Consider the following 16,568-nt stretch of genomic DNA (forward strand, 5'->3'; position numbering starts at 1 on the left):
TTATGTATAAATCCAAACTGATCTGAAAATTTCTGTGGATAATAACCAAACTCAAAATGGATAATGAACAAACTGCGATGTATTGAACATGTTTTCCAATGACAGGTTGGGTATTATTCTTTGAAAACAACTATTCATAACCGAAAACTCACACGATGTGTTTAATGGAATATAAAAAAAAATACTTTAAACGAACATCAGCATTAAATTATGTGTTATTAGTGAAATCAATTTCAACGGAACTTGCATAAACATACAACTGAGATAAGAAGCAAAATAAGCATGCGAAATTTGCATTCCGCGTACACAGAGATGCTATAACCCGTGTTCCATGTCATTTTGGATAGCATGAAAAGCAATGAATTTAAAAAAAAATGTCCCTACTTATTATTTTATCACTTGAGTCTCAGGCGTGGAAGGAGATAATAAACATCGCAATACACACATAAACCAAGTCCACTACATGGTCACGAAATGGTTTTCGCTTGCGAGACGGTGATTTTACAAGATGATCAATGAAAGGCAATCACTTTGGCGCAGGTGGTAAGCGTGTCGGCTGGGGGAAGAACGCTTACCGTATACATGTATACATGTTATAACACAAACGCCTATTATGAGAACAACTTCAATAGTTAAAATAGTTATATTAAAAGATCTATAACGAAAATCAGTTCCCTAGACGGTCATTTTCTAGATTGCGATTAGAGTTTCACATGGCATTAACCATTGTGTGGGGTACTAAATAATACATAGCTGAATGCATCGCCATTGTTTATAATATTATATGATTGGAATAGAAAACAAGAGGGCCAAGATGGCCCTAGTTCGCTCACCTGAGAGGAGTCGGTTTATTCAATCTTTACCAAATGTCATACTTTACCTAGATATTGTCCAGACAAACCTCCTGGTCAAGTTTCATCATTACTGAACCAAAACACTGGCGTATGGAGTGTTTTTGTTTTTGTAAGATTTGACCTGGTTACCTATATTTTGAGTTAACCCCCTTACCAAACATCAAAATTTGCTTACAAAAATAAATATTATGACCAAGTTTCATAAAATCTGAAACAAAAATGTGACTTCTAGAGTGTTCACAAGGATTTTTTATAATATAATGAAAATTTGAACAATCTAAGGGCAATAATTATGACATTAATTAATTGATTTTGCTCATTATCAAACTTGACGGAGATCTTTCAGCAATTTTGATAAAGAATGCTTGAAAAATGTGAATGCTACAGTGTTTACGGACGGCGGACAAAGACCAATCCTAAAACCTCACCTAAGCAATCAGGTGCGCTAAAAAGTGTGTTTCACCGATCTGAGCCATTTTCCAACTTGTCCGAGAAATCAATAAAACCAATGTATTGACTAAGTTTCACAATGATTAGGCAAAAATTGTGACTTCTAAAGTGTTCGATCACAAGGTTTCTCTCTAGTCACATAAGGAAAACTGCCCCACACCCTGGCGGCCTTTTTTTTTACCGATCGGGACCATTTGCGAACTCATCTGAGATATATATAAAACCAATCTTTTCACCAAGTTTTATGATGATTGGGCAAATAATGTGAGTTCTAGAGTGTTCACAAGCTTTTTTACTATATAAATATAAGAAAACTGTCCCCCCCCCCCCCCCGGCAGCCTTGTTATTCAACTGACCGGAACCATTTTCGAACTCAACTCTTGTATCAACGAAACAAATGTTCATACCAAATTTCATGATAATTGGACCAAATATGTGACTCCTAGAGTTTTCACGTTTTCACTATATACATATAGAGAAAAATGCCCCGCCCACTGGCGGCCATGTTTTTCTACCGATCTGGACCATTTTCAAACCCGTCTTAGATATCAATAAAACCAATGTTTTGACCAACTTTCATGATGATTGGGCAAAAATTGTTACTTCTAGAGTGTTAACAAGGTTTCTCTATCGCCAAGTAAGGACAACTGCCCGCCCACTGGCGGCCATGTTTTTCATCGGACCGAAACCACTGTTAAACTCAACCAACATATCATTAAGGAGAACATTTTGACCAAATGTCAAGAAAATTGGGCCAAAAATGTGACTTCTAGAGTGTTCACATGTTTTCACAATATACATATAGAGAAAAATGCCCCGCCCACTGACGGCCATGTTTTTTTCACAGATCTGGACCATTTTAGAACTCATCCGAGATATCAATAAAACCAATGTTTTGACCAATTTTCATGATGATTGGGCAAAATTTTTGACTTCTAGAGTGTTTACAAGGTTTCTCTATAGCCATATTAGGAAAACTGCCCGCCCACTGGCGGCAATGTTTTTCAACGGACCGGAACCACTTTTGAACTCAACCAACATATCAATAAGGCAAACATTTTGACACAGTTACATGAAGATTGGGCATGAAATGTGACTTCTACAGTGTTTACAAGGTTTTTCTTTTTTTGACCTAGTTACCTAGTTTTTAACCCAGCATGACCCAGTTTCGAACTCGATCGAAATATCATTGGGACTAATCTTTTGACCAAGTTGCATGAAGATCGAAAATAAATGCCGCCTCTAGAGTGTTTACGAACAAATGTGTACGGACGTACGACGGACGGAAGGACGGACGACGGACGGACGACGGACAAAGACCGGTCACAAAAGCTAACCTGAGCAATCAGGTGAGCTAAAAAACCCATCACAGATTAACTCGTCCTTTAGTTGTAGAGTGTAAAAATACACTTCTGTAACAACAAAATCTTGGCTCAAAGCCTGGACTCAGGTGGTGCATACTTTAAAGCTTAAAAAGAATCGCGTTTGTCGAAATGGACGTATACGTCTAGAAACCTTACTTTCGTTTAAAAAGCGGTAACACTCTAGAAGTAACAATTTTTGCCCAATCATCATGAAAGTTGGTCAAAACATTAGTTTTATTGATATCTCAGACGGGTTTGAAAATGGTCCAGATCGGTAGAAAAACATGGCCGCCAGTGGGCGGGGCATTTTTCTCTATATGTATATAGTGTAAACGTGAAAACTCTAGGAATCACATTTTTGGTCCAATTATCATGAAATTTGGTATGAACATTTGTTTCGTTGATACAAGAGTTGAGTTCGAAAATGGTTTCCGGTCAGTTGAATTACAAGGCTGCCGGGGGAACATTTTTCTTATATTTATATGGTAAAAAAAGCCTGTGAACACTCTAGAACTCACACTATTTGCCCAATCATCATGAAACTTGGTGAAAAGATTTGTTTTATATATATCTCAGATGAGTTCGCAAATGGTCCCGATCGGTAAAAAAAATATGGCCGCCAGGGGGTGGGGCAGTTTTTCTTATGTGACTAGAGAGAAACCTTGTGATCGAACACTTTAGAAGTCACATTTTTTGCCTTATCATTGTGAAACTTAGTCAATACATTGGTTTTATTGATTTCTCGGACAAGTTGGAAAATGGCTCAGATCGGTGAAACACACTTTTTAGCGCACCTGATTGCTCAGGTGAGGTTTTAGGATTGGTTTTTGTCCGACGTCCGTAAACACTGTAGCATTCACATTTCTCAAGCATTCTTTATCAAAGTTGCTGAAAGATCTCCGTTAAGTTTGATAATGAGCAAAATCAATTAATTAATGTCATAATTATTGCCCTTAGATTTTTCAAATTTTCATTATATTATAAAAAGCCTTGTAAACACTCTAGAGGTCACATTTTTGTTTCAGATTTTATGAAACTTGGTCATAATATTTATTTTTGTAAGCAAATTTTGATGTTTGGTAAGGGGGGTTAACTCAAAATATAAGTAACCAGGAAAATCTTACAAAAACAAAAACACTCCATACGCCAGTGTTTTGGTTCAGTAATGATGAAACTTGACCAGGAGGTTTGTCTGGACAATATCTAGGTAAAGTATGACATTTGGTAAAGATTGAATAAACCGACTCCTCTCAGGTGAGCGAACTAGGGCCATCTTGGCCCTCTTGTTTTCTATTCCAATCAGACATTATAAACAATGGCGATGCATTCAGCTATGTATTATTTAGTACCCCACACAATGGTTAATGCCATGTGAAACTCTTATCGCAATCTAGAAAATGACCGTCTAGGGAACTGATTTTCGTTAAAGATCTTTCAATATAACTATTTTAACTATTGAAGTTGTTCTCATAATAGGCGTTTGTGTTATAACATGTATACATGTATACGGTAAGCGTTCTTCCCCCAGCCGACACGCTTACCACCTGCGCCAAAGTGATTGCCTTTCATTGATCATCTTGTAAAATCACCGTCTCGCAAGCGAAAACCATTTCGTGACCATGAAGTGGACTTGGTTTATGTGTGTATTGCGATGTTTATTATCTCCTTCCGCGCCTGAGACTGCATTTTGTTTGAGCGGACCCGGATTGTAAGGAATACCATTAGTGCCATCGTAGTTACACATTAAAATCCAGAGGGCGACAATGCGATAGTACGACGGCGACAATGCGATAGTACGACGGCGACAATGCGATAGTACGATGGCGACAATGCGATAGTACGATGACGAAAATGCGATAGTACGATGGCGACAATGCGACAACGCGATAGTGCGATGACCACAATGCGACAGTGCGACAATACGATGGCGACAGTGCGATAGTACGATGGCGACAATGCGATAGTCATATCGTATTGTCGCCATCGTATCATCTCATTGTCGCCATCGTACTATCGCGTTATCGAACTGTCGTCATCGTATTATCACATTGTCGCCATCGCACTATCGCGTTATCGTACTGTCGTCATCGTATTATTGCATTGTCGCCATCGTACTATCGCACTGTCGCTATCGTATTGTAGAATTGTAGCCATCGCACTATCGCGTTATCGTACTGTCGTTATCGTACTATCGCCAGGGCTCGAAATTAACACTCGCTCACTCGCAAAATGCGAGTGAAAAATACTGATTGCGAGTTAAGTTTTAAGCCACTAGTATTTTTTTGCGAGTAAAGAAATAGTGGAAAAAACACTAGTAATATAAATGCACTCTACGTCATGAACGCTAAACCGTAGGTCAATTTATAGAACGTGTGAATACCTGTATGCGGATAGTATTGGTACAAAGAACGTGAAACAGTCGACTATTCACATTTGTTCATTGAACTTGAACAGACATGGCGTCGAAGCCAAACATAACTAGTTTCTTTTTGCCTACAGACTGAAATAAAAATACGAAAGATAAAGCAAAGTTAACCGTTGATTTGTATTTTGGTGACGTCGCACTCAACACACGATATCAGAGCTGATTTATTTCAATATTTGAAAACCCATTAAAAATATCCAAAACTGACACTTAAACTTTGTTTTCTGTGTGAACATGACACACTTATATTTGAAATACCCTTATGGTGCAAGGAACTGATATCTTTGTATGATTGCAGAAATAAAATGTGTATGTAAAGTACTTTTTATTTTGTTTTATTAGTACTAAATTAATGTCCAAACTTTTTTATGTTTCCTGCAAAATTTGCGAGACTGATTTTGATTTTGCGAGTTGGTATTAAAGCTGCTCGCAATGTTTTGCAAGTAGAAAAAAAGTTAATTTCAAGCCCTGTATCGCATTGTCGCCGTCGTACTATCGCACTTTCACATTGTCGCCCTCTGGATTTTAATGTGTAACCACGATGGCTCTAACGGTATTCCGTAGAAAATTGAGTCAGAACTCCTATCTTATTAACTTACTATATTCACGATCGTTGTGACGAATGAGGAATTGAAGCTGAAATTGAGGTCTTAATATGGGGACGTTTTATATATGACGGATGGACAGTTTTGGTTCGTGTACATACGTGTATTTGACGTTATTAAAAAAGTTGATATCATATGTGAAACGTTCGGATATTTCTTGTAACAGAGCCATATTGATTTGCCCACCTAAATACATAGGACCTCAGGAGCGCATTTGTCTTTATACCAAGAATAGAATTTAGATTGTTTGATATCTAATCACCAATACGAAAAAGGTAATTGCAAATTTTGTTAACATGGTTTACTTTTAACGATTGCAATTGTTTCTCAGCAATGTTGTTAACTCTTTTATTATTAACTCTTTATTGAAAACAAGAAACATTGTATCGTGTGTGCATGTCAATAATTGAACATGCCGAATATCTCCTTTTATTTAATGCTTTCCGGTGGTTTATAGAGAAATATCAGTGAATTAAAACTGATTATATCACTGTTTCAAACAATGAAAATTATCAGTGAGAATTATCGATAATTTTCATTGTTTATTATTACCTGATGTCTTATATAAATGAAAATTAATTATTTGTTGCTATTTCCTCGTAGAAAAAAGAAATTTGCAATGTTTTAAACTGTTACCGGTGAATATCGAACTGTTGACCGGTCAACAGTTTGAATTATTATACCTCACTTTTATTTACAATGCTAAGCTCCCATAGGCCATCGTGACATATTATACTGTCAGACCCAGCGGGAATAAATTTACTGTCCAAAGTATACTGTATCCCGCTGCCATAGCAATCACGTGCCATCAGCGGGAAAAAATTTACTGACAAAAAAATACTGTATCCCGCTGCCTTAGCAATCACGTGCGGAATGTTCGAAAATTATATTGTCCCATTCACGCATGCGCAGTACGCAGTTTTGCGTGTCCGTTGTATTTGGATAATTAAAATATCGATTGCAACTGACACTGTCCTGTAGAATAGATTAATGCCATTATTTAAGCTTTGACAGGAGTCAAAAAGAAAATCAATTTAGTATAAACGACAAGCTTACCTCAAAGGCAACTTTAATCCAATCCTAATTACAATAAAGTTACAACGATATACACTTCCATTGTCTGTTCTTAAGGTGTTATGCATGACAAACACACAATCCGAAATACGTTTTGGATTCGTTCGATGCTTTAAACAAATATTTTACTGTTAAAAAAACCACTACGTCCGTATTGTTGTCCCAAAATGTTTCGTCACCGAAATGACGTCACACAAGTACGTCATAAATTGCGTAATCAAGTGATGAAAATAAAATACGGAAAGCTGGTTCTGTAATATATTTTTAAAGAAATAATTGACGACTAAGAAAATTGATGGGATAAATTGATTACTAGGTCGGTGCCGAATAAAGCGAAGTTCATTTTGCTCTGCCCGTAAATCTGAACCACTCAACATATTTATGGTTGTTCATTGCTGAAATTAAATTCAATTAATGAATATTAAAATTGTTCATGGTTCATATAAATTGTTCATGTTTGAATAGTTTATTCGGTATAATAAAATTAATATTACATGTCTGACAGGGTGACAGTAAATTTGTCAACTTTCGGAAAAATACTGTCAACCTTGGCTTCGCCTCGGTTGACAGTATTTCCTCAAGTTGACAAATTTACTGTAACCCTGTCAGCCATGTAATATTTATATACTGTTGCCCGCTGGAATAATGACGTCATTTCGTCCAAAAATGACGTCATTTTACAGTTAAACAGTCAAAATTATTTATTTTATCGATTACTGTTGTGTGTAAATAAAAATTTAGTTTGCTGTTATTTCTATGTTGGAAATTTGATCAGGTAATAAAACACTTATTTCATGGATGCTTGGTGAACAGTCAAAACTGTTGTCCCTCGGTATCAGGGCTGACATTTGGAACTGTTGCCCGAGGCCGACAGGCCTCGGGCAACAGTACCAAAGTCATCCCTGATATCTTGGGAAAAAGTTTTGATTATTATACCTCACTTTTATTAACAATGCTAAACTCCCATAGGCCATCGTGACATAGAAATACTGTCGGACCCAGCGTGAATAAATTTACTGGCCAAAATATACTGTATCCTGCTGCCATAGCAATCACGTGCCACCAGCGGGAAAAAAATTACTGACAAAAAATACTGTATCCCGCTGCCTTAGCAATCACGTGCGGAATGTTCGAAAACTAGATACTGTCCTATTCGCGCATGCTCAGTACGCAGTTTTGCGTGTCCGTTGTATTTGGATGATTAAAGTATCGATTGCAGCTGAAACTGTGCTGTAGAATAGATTAATGCCATTAATTAAGCTTTGACAGGAGTCAAAAAGAAAATCAATTTAGTATAAACGACAAGCTTACCTCAAAGGCAACTTTAATCCAATGCTAATAACAATAAAGTTACAACGATATTCACTTCTGTTCTTACGGTGTTTTATTCATGACAAAAACACAATCCGAAATACGTTTTGGATTCGTTCGATGCTTTAAACAAATATTTTACTGTTAAAAAACCCACCACGTCCATATTGTTGTCCCAAAATGTTTCGTCACCGAAATGACGTCACACAAGTACGTCATTAATTGCGTAATCAAGTGATGAAAATAAAATACGGAAAGCTGGTTCTGTAATATATTTTTAAAGAAATAATTGACGACTAAGAAAATTGATGGGATAAATTGATTACTAGGTCGGTGCCGAATAAAGCGTAGTTCATTTTGCTCTGCCCGTAAATCTGAACCACTCAACATATTAATGGTTGTTCATTGCTGAAATTAAATTCAATTATTGAATATTAAAATTGTTCATGGTTCATATAAATTGTTAATGGTTGAATAGTCTATTCGGTATAATAAAATAAATATTACATGTCTGACAGGGTGACAGTAAATTTGTCAACTTTCGGAAAAATACTGTCAACCTTGGCTTCGCCTCGGTTGACAGTATTTCCTCAAGTTGACAAATTAACTGTCACCCTGTCAGCCATGTAAATAGAGAATACTAGGTTAGCGTTGAATACAGAGAAGTTTATGTTGCGAGGCTTAGAACGCCGGAAGCGCGAGCCTTGGCGAGCGCTTTCGGTGTTCGAGCCGAGCAACATAATCTTCTCTGTATTCAACGCTAATCCTAGTATTCTATTTATCCCATTTGATTTTTTCAACGTGACATTTAACATAAATATATCTAATAACCTTAACAATAATTTTAATTCAGTCATAAAAGCGCTTAAAATCTAACAAATGTAACCATGCGTAGTGATATACATGTATTTGTTCTGGTACGCAAAATAGTATTTAAAAAATTCACACACAAACTGTAAAACAAGTAAAAATATCACCATGTGCCTACATTCAATTTTACGCAGTATGCGAATTTTAACACATTACGACCGCGAAAAGAAGATTTTACTTTCCTATAATTCATTTTATTTTCGAAAGAAAATGATCAAAATCCAATATGGCGGCGATTGCTCCTAACAAAATGCTGTCGATGTCAACATACATGTACACCATCGACGACCTAGTTCTGGCTACCATAACTTTAAATGTCGCTTTTTATGATTTTTGACTGGCGCGACTTTGTACAGGTCTGTCAATGCTAAATAAACTGTACGCGTAAGTTTCTTTAGCTATCGAAGACCTTGACAATTTTGACGAGTAAACAGACAATCGCAGCGACTGACACTTTATTTGACAAAATATACAGGGCAATACGTTTTCCGACTTCGAACGACGAATTTAAGGACACGCAGAACGTGTTTTTATAGAATGTTGTGGGTATGCCGTGTGTGATCCGATGCATCAATGGCGCCCATGTTAAAATCATTTCCCCGAGAACAGGGAACGACAAAAGTACAAACAAAAATCAAAACACGTAAGAACTGGTATCTTACCTTTAATTATCCTTTAAAATCCATCTAATAATCCATTTAACTCAATAATTGACGATTTTGCATCTAGGGTCTTTAATAATTATTTTAGCATAGTTAAATAAAGACCCTTATGCCATTCTATCACTTTATTCAAATGAGTTTATGAACGCGATAAACTTTCTTCTTCGTCACACGCTACGTCATGTACTCTACATTACTGCTGTTCCAATGAACCGGAGCAGTTTATCTAATAATAGCCGTTGGTAAACTCGGTTGCATTTGCAGATTTCTGCATACAAACATAATTATGTTTAAACTTGCACAATGTTTTATTTATCTTTGGTAAGTGCCCTTATTGTACGAGAAAATAATTTAATATATAAATACACAAAGAATGGAAAACATTCCAGTACACAACAGATAAATGAGTAGAAAATACCCGTGTACAAAATGGGACGTTCCCAATTCCAGTGCTATTTTTACCATCTTATACTTTACACAGCTCTATGCCTAACGTGAAATAGGAAAGCAAACATAGCAGATTATTCATGAACTGTGCGATATGTGTATGGCTTGTTGTACATTCTTTATATTTAAGTTAAATGTCAAAAGTATATGCTTTGGTTATAAACAATGCACATTACACGAAATAAGGAAAATGTGATCAATTGACAATTCAGATATGTCAACATACAGTACATGTAGAAAACATGTGAAATAAGTCGCGTTTATAATAAATCGTCAAAAAAATGGGGAAAATGACGCAATAAGTATGTCATTTTATGACGCCATCAATCAGCTGATTCAATATACGGATGGCGAAAAATTATGTCATATGACTAGATTAAAAGGTTGAAAGTCGTATAATTTTGAAGCTTAAGTTTTGTCGACTTTGTTTCTTATGAAAAATCATTCAGTGGTAAAGTAAATATAAATAAAAAAATACAAAATAAAAATCGTGTAATTTTATATTTTATTTCAACATTTCTTTTGGTGAATATGTCATATATATATATTTTTCTGCAAAATATGCACATTTTCTTATAATGGGTGACCTTATAATTCGATCAATAAACCAAATAAAACAATATCGACCTAATTTTAGCGTATATCGCATGACGTCATTTAAAAAGTAGTCCGTGCACGCGACAGGTATATTCCACAGTGTTGAATACAAGCAAGTATATTCCACAACGTGTTATACCGTCAATGTCGCGATGAAAATGGGATAATATTTATATACTGTTCACCGCGCATCCATGAAATAAGTGTATACTGTGAAATGACGTCATTTTTTGATGAAATGACGTCATTATCCCAGCAAAATTCTTTAGTTAAACTCTTGAACAATGTATATAAACTGTGGAAAATGCATTAAATAAAAAGAAAATTTGTTAGATTCGATGGATTATAAATTTTATTCACTCGTGATCATAGAAAATATATTTTTTCTATGATCACTCGTGAATTAAAATCGATAATCCACCGGATCCAACAAATATCCCCTTTTAAGATATTTCTCATCTGCAAAACTGATGTATCTGTTCAGCCTTTTATTTGAGATAAAATTGTTTCACGCCGATTTGTTAGTTGAATAGTTTCCGATGTGATACGTATTTATACATTCAACACCTAACAAAAAATATCATTAGCCCGTTGAGTTTGTAAATAAATGTATACAATATCATGAAAAAATAAATAATTGCAGCTACAATTGTTTGGCAGTAGTGTATAGGATATTGCTGATTTTATATTTTTTTAAAGACATTAAAATTAGGTTTTCAACTTTTAAATTCGTAAATCGTAAAAGATGCTCATTTATGTCATTATACTTGATTTTAATCCATTATTAAATTTATTTTAAAAAATCAATTAAAAACGATACCAAAAGTCTATTTCAATGCAAAATTACTGTTTTACATGAGAAATGGATACGTTCATTCCTTTTTTAAGGAAACTTAATCGCACTGGTAAATTGTTAATATGATAATCGTGTTATACCAATTACTCACAAGATACTTGCCTTAATTGTTATCAAGTACTACTAATAAAGGAACATAAAATCCGAATCAATTATGAAAAATGAGCACTGAAATCTCGCGCGATGTAAGCGCAGGAAAGTAAAATAGAGCATACTAGTAATAGCTTCTTAAATGTGTTATGATTTATAATTGATCATAAATAAGCAAATTCCGCAACAACACTAATGCATGGCCATCATTCCAAAGTAAAATTAAGATTTCGTTAGATATCCAAAATATAATCAACGTTCCATAAACTATAATAATAAGAGCATACGTACACAAGAAACACATTTGAAATGAAATGTTTTCATAAATAGTTATTGAATATGCATTGATAAGGTTAACATCAGTGCAATGTGAGAATGTATTTTCAAGAAGAAACTATAACTTAATATTATGAGACCGCTGTTACATACATTTTGATATTTTTTAAGAACGTTACGCAATACAATGATTATTTATCATAATGTTCGGATTTTTCCTCATTTTTCATGTACCGGTATAATTATCCATCTTATTTAAAGGGGCTTTTTCACATTTTCGTTATATAATTGACAAAAGTAAAACAAATGTTTCAGGTTCGCAAATTTTCGGTGTAGATATGATATTTGTGAGGGAACGTTAATACTGAACATTTACCATGCTCTAATATATGCATTATACGCATCTTTTGACGATTAAAAACCTGAAAATTATAAATCGTTGCAACGCGAAACGATTGAATAATTTGGAGAATTCTGTTGCTGTTGTTATATTTTGTGATTCTACAAGGATTGCTTATATAAAGTATAAAATACATCACTGATTGTATGAACACGGATGCCCGAGTGGTCTAAGCGATAGAATTTTACTCCAGGGGTCAGTGGTTCGCGGCCAGTTGAGGTTTATTTTTTCTTTCTAAAATTGTATTCTCGTTTATTTTGGATATATTTAGTATCAAAAATTATAACGACAACAACATAACTCTCAAAATTATTCAGTCGTTTCGCGTTGCAACGCTTTATAATATTCAGGTTTTTAAATCGTCAAAAGATGATATTTAAGAGCATGGTAAACGTTAAGTATTACTGTTTCCAGTTGTCACGATTGTGCAGTTGTTGGTGCGCGCAATCCTCACCTCGAAAACCCGGTGTCAATTCTGACGCATATGAGTTGGCTTGGTGGTCAACATACAGATATGTGGAGATATACTGTTTTCCACAAATATCATAATAACAGTGTAAATTTGCGAATCTGAAAAAAAAAATTATTTTGTAAATTTACCAAAACGTGAAAAAGCCCCTTTAAGTTTACAAGACTTTATGGTTACTATAGTCGATGTATGTAAGTTACGAGTGTTAACCCATTTATGCCTAACGTCTAGAAAAAAGGCCTTGGCAAACAGCGTAGACAAAGATGAGCACCGCATGATGCTTAAAGGTTTGCGCTGTTTGCTTAAAGGAATTTCTGTAAGAAATATTCTAAATATAGAAATAAATATACTAGACATCCCTAATTTTGGAAATAAATTGATCCCATTTAGACGGATGGGAGAGTCCACTAGGCATTAATGGGTTAATGGCAGTTTTTCACGTAAACCGGACAGTGCCTAATGCAGCCGTATAGACTCGGATTAACTTTACGAAGTATGCCGTCGTAAGCCGACATACCGTTGGAGTTTATTAGAGGAAAATACATGAACCTGTATAATACATGAATTACCTGTTTACTCGCAAATTTGTTAAAAACAAATAAAATGAGTAATATTAAGTTTCTAGCATATTAAATTCGGTGTTCGGACCATCGCTCTCACGGAAAATCGCTCCTACGCTAATTTTGACAAGGCGAACGTTCGCTCCTGCATGATTTGACAACCAGGACAGTCGCTCCTGCATAATTTTGACACCACGGTCGTTGGTTCCTACAATTAGATACGAAGCATTGAAATGCAGCATACGCCGATCAAAGGTTAACACCTATAATTAGCCGACATTTATATTTACCTAACTTGTTAACAGTAAGCCTATACATAAATATACTAAAATTTTGAAATTTTGGAGAAAAAAAACACACACTATTTTAATAATCATAGAAATATTATTTTAATACATGTATAAATATAATATTCTTTGCTAAATAAGATCTATGCTTTTTGCAATCAATATGTTTGCAGGAACCAGGTCGATGGTGGAGTTTCGCCATAGTGTTGAGCACCGAATTCGTCTTGGCATTGAGATGTTTTGTGAATAAACATTATTTTGAATTAACATTATTGACTCGTATATATCCAACTGTGTGTATAAATGTACCTATGTGTTTCTTTTCGTTTCAATGCGCTTTCTTGTGCATGTTTCATTGTGAATATATGTATATAAATGTAACTACATTTCAACTTTTCATGTGGCTTTTATGTTTATTCCATTCGCAAAATTGGCTTTTATTCCAAAAAACGTTATGTAGGATCAAATGTTCCTGATAGAACTAATGTAGGGACCATTGTCAGGGTGTCCATATAACTTAGGAGCGACAGTCTGGGTTGTCAAAATTATATAGGAGCAACAGTCCGGGTTGTCAAAAATAATATATGAACGACTGTCCGGCTTGTCAAAATAATATAGGAGTGACTGTCCGGCTTGTCAAAATAATATAGGAGCGACTGTCCGGCTTGTCAAAATAATATAGGAGCGACTGTCCGGCTTGTCAAAATAATATAGGAGCGACTGTCCGGCTTGTCAAAATAATATAGGAGCGACTGTACGAATTGTCAAAATAATATAGGAGCGACTGTCCGGCTTGTCAAAATAATATAGGAGCGACGGTCTGGCTTTTTCAAAAAAATACATGAGCGGATTTCCGGATTGTCAAAATAATATAGGAGCAAAATAATATAGGAGCGACGGTCTGGCTTTTCAAAAAATACATGAGCGGATTTCCGGATTGTCAAAATAATATAGGAGCAACAGTCCGGGTTGTCAAAATAATATAGGAGCGGCTGTCCGGCTTGTCAAAATAATATAGGAGCGACTGTCCGGCTTGTCAGAATAATAGAAGAGCGACTGCCCGGGTTGTCAAAATAACGTAGGAGTGAACGTCCGCCTTGTCAAAATAAGCGTGGGGCGATTGTCCGAGATTCGTTAAAATCAGCCACAACCATATTTGTTTATTATGCAATCATATCCCATCTTAACTGCTATCTCGTACACAAGTTCGCCAAGGCTTCTCTGTATGGGCACTCATTAAGACCATAAAAGCTTGTACTAATCGTGAAAATCGCCGGCGACATCAATTATTTATTTGTAATGCGAATCTAGATAGAACTCGAAATAATTAAAGGGACATTAACAAGATTTGTACTACAAAATTCGGAATACAATTTTTACATACACTAAGAAGAAATTGTAGCATCCATTAGCTACCTTTTTTGTTGATTTGTTCCGTTACAAAACATAAATTGGAGTTTATGTAATCTTTTATTTTACATAATAAAAAAATAACTGGCGTCAAAGCAAAAGGATAACTGGTAGTTTTTTCACGAGCCGTCTTAAAATTTAAAAAAAACATAACAGAGCAGTACAAAAACAACAGCAGTTTAATGAAAATATCTTTCATGCTTAAATTATTGAACTGTATATAAAATTCATTCTTTAACTCTTTTAGTGCTGGAACCGAATTTTGAAGGCCTTTGCAAACAGTTTGGATCCAGATGAGACGCCACAGAACGTGGCGTCTCATCAGGATCCGAACTGTTTGCTATTTTGATAGTATTCTTTGAAAAAAAATGAAGAAAATGCTAATTTTTAAAAATTCAGCGGACGACATTTTAGCAGACGACAAATTTCCCAGCATGCAAATGGTTAACATGGTGTTTATAGATCTTGCACATTCTATACATAGATGGTGACGTCACTACGTTATTGTCACCTCTATGCTTAGGGTGGCAATATACAGTTTTTTTAGTCTCGGCCAATCTCATACACAAGCAGGAGTTAACCACTGTCCGAAACCTGGTCACCTCGCATATCTGAAAATAAACCAAGCACATTTCCAGAATGGTTGAGGGTGTGCCATCTGAAAAATCAGTAACATTCAAATCAACTGAGTTGGGGCAAAATGCTTTAGTATTGATTATTTCAAATAAAAACAACAAAATTATGTGTGTTTCCGAGCCTTTTTAAGCCAGTTTCAACAACAAACTGCCACTTTCCTGCGGAAGCAAGGTGCCTGGAGACCATGTTTTTACATTGGTAACTTACCAAGTACTAAACAGCAATGGAGAAAATTGGGGGTCAAAGGATTAGATTTTTTGTAATAGTTCAATGTCCGTACGCCCTTTCAAATTTCCAACAGAAACACTGACCGGAGCCAGCATTACACCTGTTTTCGAATTGCATTAATTCTACTTCCTGTATGCAGCTATTGTTACAATACCTATGTTTTGGTAACTTACAAACATCCAAGAACAATCACCACAACTCAAACCTGACATTCATTATTATTTAGACACTCAAAATGGTGCTTACTTGAGCATTGTTCTCTTTATTTTGAAATTTCTCCCTTGCCAATGCGCATTGGTGGCTAAAAAGTGTGGTGTGCAGCCTAGACGCATCACATTCCCCTGGTTTGGGGGATTATGCTTTCGCCGAAGTAGTTCTGCGTAGGAATGAAAATGTTAATATTGAAAGAAAAATCGTTTTTATTGTGTGTTTAAAACGGAATGTTGTTTAAAGAAATGTTATTTAATTATGTTTAAATGTGATTTTAAATCTCTATTAAGCCTGATAGCGATTATCAGAAGCATGATTACCATACCTTATTTCGCTTTCACTTTTCATTCGTAAAAGAAGTGCTACCCACAATTCCTTTCGCGTTAGTACACAGGTCAGAAAGACCGGTGTGTACACAATGAGATCTTGCATCTAAGTTAATCCCGGCGAGTAAGTCGAAAATGGCAAGGCAAACATAAACAAACGT

The 16,568-nt window shown here is 35.4% G+C and overlaps 1 protein-coding gene across 5 annotated transcripts in view; it reads left to right on the forward strand.

The window, feature by feature from the left end:
- The window catches only part of LOC127842690 (glycoprotein-N-acetylgalactosamine 3-beta-galactosyltransferase 1-like), a 39,891-nt gene that overhangs the window by 2,034 nt on the left and 21,289 nt on the right, over positions 1-16,568 (forward strand). The window lies entirely within an intron of this gene.

Source organism: Dreissena polymorpha, chromosome 8 (assembly GCF_020536995.1).
Source record: "Dreissena polymorpha isolate Duluth1 chromosome 8, UMN_Dpol_1.0, whole genome shotgun sequence".
Lineage (NCBI taxonomy): Eukaryota > Metazoa > Mollusca > Bivalvia > Myida > Dreissenidae > Dreissena > Dreissena polymorpha.